Here is an 8,525-nt window from a genome sequence, read left to right as displayed (position 1 = left end):
ATTCCTACCAATGATTTACATAAGTACCTCTATCCCTATTCTATTATTTATTTTCGAAAACCCATTACTATTTTATATCCGCCTGACTGAGATTTACAAGGTGACCATAGCTTGCTTCATACCAACAATCTCCGTGGGATTCGACCCTTACTCACGTAAGGTATTACTTGGACGACCCAGTGCACTTGCTGGTTAGTTGTGCGAAGTTGTGAACCATGGTATCGGCATCATATTTTTGGCGCCATTACCAGGGAAAGAAAGAGCGATGAATTTTACATAATTAAAGTGTAATCACAATTTCTGCGCACCAATGTGTCGGGTTGGCAGTTGAACCAACAATGTGATATCACAGCCAGTAGGGCAGGCATTCATCATATGCATTTCCTATCTGTTTATTTGCTTTGTCGACTTGTCATTGTATGCCTAATTGAATAACATGTCTAATTGCTTACTTGATCTACTTGCCTTGTATGCTTTTACTTGTGAATTACTTGCATTATTATTAATTGTATTTTCTACTGAGATTGAGGAGGTTCGGAAGGCGGTGGCGATGGGATCGCATAGAGGATAGGTTGGTGAAGGCTGTGGGACAGCGGTGTTTGATTAGAATAGTTTTTCCCTTAAGATAGATCACCCGGTTTATTTATGATGAGGTTTATATTATGCTTATTTGTTTTAGAACGCTTTAAGCTTGAATCTTGTGATGGATATGGAGCTTAGGATTGCCTTTGGCGTCCCGGCGTCTTATATCCTACATCACTGGGCACTGTTACGCTTCTGAGAACCTCCAGTTCTCATACCATATCTTTGTTGTGTTTTTCAGATGCAGGTCGCAACCCACCTCGGTGAGTTGTTTTGGATGGTGACAGGAACTGAGGATCTTGATTTTCATTGGAGTCTTTTTGGTTTATTTGGTTTTTATGTCTCTCACTTTTGTATCTTGTTTAGCCTAGAGGCTTGTATTATGAGAGAAAAACTTGTATAAGCTGTTTTAAACTGTCAGGTTTCTATATGGTTTGTATATGGCTAGCCGGCTTAAACTCCGCGAGTCGTGGCTATTTTTCTTATGATATTATACTATTACCTTGTCTATATCACTTCTGTTTCTTATGCCTTATGATAGTACGCTTTGCGCTTTGAAACCCAATATGTGAGCTATATTTTTCATCGGGCTTCTAGATTATATTATTCTTTCTATATATTATACGTATGAGCTTTAGAACTGTCATAATCTCTGGTTAATCTTTGCTTTACGATGCGAGGTAATGCTTAGGCTAATTAGGGTATTATAGAAGGGGTGACCCATGACAATCACCCACTATCTTCGTTACTCGCTTAGCCAAGATCCGCGTGCCTGACAACCACAAGCGGTCTACATGATGTTCAACGTAGTCATTGGACGACAGCCGGAGTATAGTCTCTTGGGTCTCTGATTTACAGATTTGACTTGCCTCTCCTGACAACAGAGCTTCCGAATCCGTTAGATTAGAACCTTCGTGGTTGAGGCTAGAACCAATTTGCAGTATTTCTGAGATCCGGAAAGTCTAAACCTTATCTGTGGTATTCTGAGTAGGATCTGGGACGGGATGACTGTGACGAGCTTCAAACTCACGAATGTTGGGCGCAGTGACAGTGTGCAAAAGGATAGAGAGATCCTATTCCAACACAAGTGAGAACTGACAGATGATTAGCCGTGTAGTAGCTGTGCCTGGTATTTTTCATTTGAGACAAGAGATCCGACAGTTGATTAGCCGTACAGAAACCGTACCTATACTATTTTCACTGAGAGGACGGATGGTAGCCATTGACAACGGTGATCCACCAACATACAGCTTGCTATGGAAGGGAGCACGCATGATTGGATGAAGACAATAGGAAAGTAGAGGTTCAGAAGCAACAAAGCATCTCCAAACGCTTATCTGAAATTCCCACCAATGAATTATATCCCATGAGTGTGGCGGACACTATATCCCAAGAGTGTGGAGGCATGTCAAAGAGACGATATCCGAGTTAGCTATCGGGTGTGTCGGGTTATGGCAAAGTAACCGACACGTGAGCTCACGGCCAGTAGGACAGGCATACATTATATGCATTTGTATGTTTTACTTGAGTATGCATTATTTTGATTTGCTTAACTGCTTTATCCTTTCTTATCTGCTACTTATTCTACTTGTTGTAACTGTTATATATACTTGTACTTTCCTTGTCTATTTTGTATTTGTTTGTAACTGAGAGATCCCTCATTTGGTGGAAGAGTGATGAGAGTTGTTCCACTGGTGATTCAGATGATTAGAGGGGACAGAAAGGAAAATGTTAGGTCGACAAGAGGGGAATAGTTAGACTAGATTGCATCTCTGGATTGATTACCAAAAACTTATGGTTTAGTATAATCTTTAAGTTTTAAATCTGAGTGTCGGATTTATAGGATTACCTCTAGCTTTCCTGGGGCCTTATATAGTATTTTGTGGGCACTATGTTGAGAATCTATAGTTCTCATTCCATACAAATATTGTTGTTCAAATGTAGGTTGAGATGCACTTCGGTGAGTGTCTGGAGGTTCCTATGGCAAGCAAAGTTGGGATATTATAATTTGGGCCTATCAGTTATGTATTTTTATTTATAGACTCTCCTATGTATAAATAACTTATATTTAATTATCTTAGAGGCTTTTTGGAGAACTAGGTTCTTTCTTTATGTATTTTAGGGTTTTATGGGATATACTTATATATGTGTATGTATGTACATATTCTCCGGCCGACATTGGCTTCGCAGGTCGAGTCCGGAGCTTGATATTTTGTATCCTTTGACTTTCTACCCTTGTGTGTGTGTGTGTCTTTACTTTTCTTCCTATCCAAGTTCTCTGTTTAGGTGAACGTTGCACTTTTTGTTTGCGACTTTTGTTTAAACTTTTGTTTAAGGTTCTTAGTTACCAATTCTTTCAATTATATAATATATATATATATATATATATATATATATATATATATATATATATATTATTTTAGAGGTCGTAATACCTCACCACCTCTGTTTTACGAACATAAGTGTAAAGCTTTATGTGGTAGTGTGTTACACTTATCACCTTGGATTTTGGAACTCTGGGTTTGATATCTTCGGTCTCTTGGGACCAAGTTGTGAGTAGACTTTACATTTATAATTGTTTAATTGTGCATCTATAATTATTTTGACATATATCTATTATGATCTTTGAATTATACTCACTATATTTGCCTTGAATGCTTTTAAATTGATTAGAATAATTAATTTATTAGAATTAAATAATTCGTTTTTGTGAAGTTTATACTTTAGGAACTATACATGAGACCATATATATTTTTTATGAAGTTTTGCATTATTCCAAAATATTTGATTTTACTTGAATATCTGTTTTTGAGCATTGAAGTATTTATTGGTACTCACTTACTTTAAAATTGTGAAATGTGTTTGAAATTTTTTTATTGAAAAAGTATGATTGGAAAAGATTTCTGATAAGAAAGGATTATCTGATTTGATTTGATTCGATACCTTATATATTTGAAAGATCAAATATTTATTGTATTTAAAATTATATGTTTTGAATTGGTTTGGGAGGCTCATATTAGAAAATCGTAGTTAACGGCGGTTATGACGTTAACTTAGATGCATCTAACTCAGACTCCAACTAGCAAGGGTGTTGCTACCTTAACGTGTAGGTCACACATTAGATCTGCTATTCTGTTAGGATACACAAGAGGAAATGGCTACCCATAGAGGTGGAGCCATCCAAATTTAAATTTTTTATTTGATTTCTGTATGAGAACTCCCTTATTGATTCACTTATTAGTTTGAACAACTATTTTTTTTTAAATTACTTTGATAATAATATTTATATGGTCTCATGTCAATTATAGATGTATTGTCTAGTCACTGAGTTACAAAACTCACTTCATTTTTTCTAAAAATATTTTTCAGGAACAAATACTTGACTATGTGAGACTTTCTATTCAAAAGAGTAACGATCTGTAATGAGTACCTATTATTTTTCGAGTTCTTAGATGTTATATGCTCCATATGTCACAGGCAGGATCCAACCATTTTTAATTATTTTAATTTTTGTTAAAAATGTATAATTATTTATATTAGAACTTGTAAAACATTTATAACTTTATTCAACTTATATTTGAGTCTGTTAGCCTTGCTTAGGGACTTTTTTTTTCTGAGTGCCGGTCATGATTCATTTTGGGCCGTGACAAAGTGGTATCAGAGCTTAGGTTTAATCTGTGTAATATGGAGCAAGTGTCCTATGGTAGGATCATAATTGTATAAATAGAAGCATGCCTATTTGTATAAATTGTTAGGGGTGTTCATGGATCGGATCCGATCCGCATATCCGTGGTGTTTATCCGAATCCGATCCGAAAATTGCAAATATGGATCTGATCCGCAAGGCTATTGGATCATATCGGATCTGATCTACACACAAATCATATCAGATTGTGGATTTTGTGTAGGTATTCGAATATCCGATCCGCATATCCGCGTATCCGTAAAAATAAAGAAATAAATAAGTAAATATTCTTTTTATGTTTTATTTCAACTAATAATTATCATATATATTGTATTATTTTAATTTATTATTTAAGAAAAATATGTTTAATATTATTTTAAGAGTAAACATGTTTAAAGAATAGAAAAAATAAATTTTACTGATATTTTTTTCATAAAAATATGGTTTTAAAAATATTTTTGTATTTTGCGGATATATTCGATATCCGATCGAATCCAAGCTTAAAATCTGCGGATATTGGATCCGATCCAATGATTTTAGTGCGGATCGAATCGAAAATTTGGCCATATCCGATCCGATCCAATCCGTGTTCCCCTTACAAATTGTGACACTATCAAATGCCTATAGGAATGTCATATTTATCGTTTATGTAGTTGTTGTCATCTCGTTGTTGATATCAGGCGACCTTTGCCGCTTCTTGCCACTCTTTTCCTTCTTCTTTGTACCCAACCTTGAGTTATCCTTTGGCAGCTTTTCTTGAACTTGCTTTTTTAATGACTTCAGTTTTGGTTCTAGTTTGCGACTCTTTTATCTTTTAGCTAGTTCTTCTCTTCCTCACTTTTGTGAATATTTGCTTTAATCTTGTTTATGCTTCCCGATATCAAGATTTCATTCATGATCTAGAAGATTCGATATGTTCTTGCTGTGAATTACTATCTGATTCCTTTTGTAAAACTGTATTCGAATTTGTAGATTGTGGATTTGCTTAGCTGTGTGAATTGAGATGCTTTCTTCTGGATTTCGATAAATGAGGAGTATGTTCTTCTTATGTGGATGATCTTTGAAGCTAACATAATTTTTAATCACTCGTGATTCTTTCTTTCGAAACAATAACTGAACTGTTATTCAGTTGCTCAGAGAAAAGAACTACACGATGAATATTTGAATGGAGTGTTATTCTTGTTTTTTTTATTGGAATTATGATTTTCTCTACATTGGTGTGGCAAAATTTTTTGGATGATCTGTTAGCTGAATTGATGATCTTTTCGATCTAAAAGTTTAGTTGAGTTTTTTAATTTGATGATCTGTCCTGTTACAGTACTGTGTTGCTGAACATGGCCTTTTTTTCCCACGGAATGCTTGCTTTTTGTCGGTGATTGGTTGATGAATTCTACTTTTGCCTAGATTCGAAGAAACGGGGAACTCTTTACCCTTGCTTTTTCCCTAGAAACTTCCATTCTTCAACTGTTCTTATCATTATTATGTAGAGGGATTTAGCTTTGGTTTTGTTTGGTTTGCATTGCATTTGGAAGGTTGAGATTTGTAGATCGGATATATTGGAAAGAATTTTCTACTATTTTGAACATGGACAACTAGATTAATCACTTAATCTGCCTGTATATTAAATAAATTAACTCTTCCAGTAATAATATTTTTGTAAATAAACTATTCATAACTATACAAAAGGAAATTAACTACATGATCCACGGGCAGTGCGAGCCATACCCTTAGTTATATTTATTTGCATGTTTAGTAGATAATTTTTATAATTATATTTCTTTCAATTTTGTCTCATTATTCTTTATCTTGACATGAAAGTTTTTTTCCTAAGATAAATATTTTATTGGATAATAAAATGAACTATCCCAATTAGGACAACAAGCACAAAGATAATAATGGAAAGTTCCACCCACAAAAAAGAAGAAAGCTTGCCAACAATAGCTACAATAGGAATTAGAAACAAAAACTAAGGAATCATAGATTGTTCTTTAACACTTCTCCTAGCTTTCTCTAATGTTAGGACGAGATCTATTTTTTCACCTTCAAAAGTCATCACGTTTCTTGCCTTCCAGATGAACCAAGTGAGATTCACTTTCAGTTCCTCCATTTTTTTCTGGTTTTGTCCTCTGCGAATTTGAGTTTGGAGCTCTGCTCACCATCTCCACAGAATCGTTGTTTAGTTTAGAATTGGGAAGCCAACAATTCTCCAACCATCAACTAATTCTAGGCAATAAAAAATATAGTGTAGGACTAATTTTTCCTCTTCGGAGCACCTAAGACAAATCAGACTTGCTGCTGTAAATCTGGTGCTGAGCTTTTGCTTAACGTGTAGTCCTTCATGTAACATTTTCCATATGAAATTGCGGACTTTTGGTTAACATTTTAGTTTCTTTAGATCCACCCATATCTTCTTGTTTTTGCACTATTCAGGGAGAAATTCCAGGGGAGGATGATGGAACTGGAAAGTTATGTTGTATCCAGATGCTGCTGAGTAGTGGCCAGGACGCTCTTTGCACTAGGTAATAGTATCTTCTCTTTCATAGATATCAGTGTTTAGAATTGCATTAGCTACTTCTGGACTGTATGTGCTTGAAATGAGTGTCTGGTTTCATTGTCTATTTAGTTACATTAATTCTGATATCCGTATTGGTGGAAACGCTGAATTTTATGTTGTAGTAGGAGTTATTGTTGTGAATTCTTGAACCCATAAATCTTTTTTGATTCAGACAAGATTGCGCTTGCTAATTTTCCATAACAACTTTTTTTCTAATATTTTTCTGCCTTCAATCACACTCCCCCAACCCCTTGATAGGTTACGACCCATCTTAGACTGCAAAAAATTGGCATATCGATAATACTTGCTTTTATAGACCTTAGAAATCAAGAAATTTGGTCTAGATAAAAGTCTCCAACCTTGTTTAGCGAGCATAGCAAGATTAAAAGTCTTTAAATATTTGAAATTAAGTCTCCCTTATTCCTTAGGTTTACAAGAGATTCTCCATCCAACTCAGTGTATTTTCTATTTCGCTCCTTTTTTGTCCCAGCAAAAGTTAAGAATTGCCCCCTATATATCCTCTAATAACATTTTCGACAATTTAAAGCAACTCAAAGTATATAGTGGAATAGTTGTGGAATGGCCTTAACTAGAACTTTTCTTCTGCGTAGTAATGATAAGGCTCTCTTCCAGTGTTTGAGCTTTTGATTTACTTTGTCTTTGATATAGCTGAAAGTAGTTCTTTTTTATTTTTGAACAATTATCGGTAGACCAAGATACTTATTTTGATTCCCAATATATGGCACCATAAAAATTTCAGCCAAAATACTTTGAGTGTCAAGTGGAGTATTCTAACTAAAAAAAAAAAAACAGAGAATTTGTCTAGATTGATAACTTGACCACTTACCTCTTCATAGGTCTTCAGTATTTGAACCAAACTAGCACAATCATTCTCTGTAGTCCAACTAAATAAAATAGAATCATCCAAAAAAAATAAATGACTATTCTTCGGGCACTTGTGATTAACTATCAATCCTAAAAATTCTATTTTTTTTGTTCTCTTCTGTGGAGTAGATGAAAAAGTCTCTCTGCACAAAACAAGAATAGGTAAGGTGAAGGAGAGTCGCCTTGCTGAAGCCCTCTAAATGGTTAAAAAAAAAAATACAAGGTTGACTATCCACAATAACAGAGTATGAAACTATATCACACACTCCTTGATCTATGCAATCCATTTATTATAAATTTCATTTTTCTCATCATTGCCGATACAAAAGACCATTTTACCCTGTCATAAGCGTTACTCATATCTATCTTCAGAGCTAAATTATAGTTGTCATGCCTTTTTTTGTCTTTAAAAAATGGATGAAGGCAATTAATACATTATCACTTATCAATCTTTCTTTGACAAAAGCACTTGGTGAATTATTGATCAATCTATTCATCATAAATTATAATCTACAAACCAAAATTTTAGAGATGATTTTATAAAAGACACTACTAAGTCTGATAAACTTCATAGAGTTAACATTTGAAACTTTAAGAATTAAGCAAATATGAGTATGATTGAATGCTTTTAACATTTTACTTCTTGAAAAGAAACTTCATACTGGACTAATCACATCTTTTTTTATTGCTTCCCAAAAGAATTGGAAGAATTTAGTTGTGAAGCCATCATTTCTTGGAGACTAATTTAACCTCCTTTTCTGAAACCATTTTAGTTAGTATTTTGTTTATGACTTCATCTATCTTTATTGGGATACCGTCC

The sequence above is a fragment of the Arachis ipaensis genome, chromosome B2 (assembly GCF_059453495.1).
Source record: "Arachis ipaensis isolate K30076 ecotype BB chromosome B2, ASM5945349v1, whole genome shotgun sequence".
Lineage (NCBI taxonomy): Eukaryota > Viridiplantae > Streptophyta > Magnoliopsida > Fabales > Fabaceae > Arachis > Arachis ipaensis.
Note: the sequence above shows the minus strand (reverse complement) of the source record.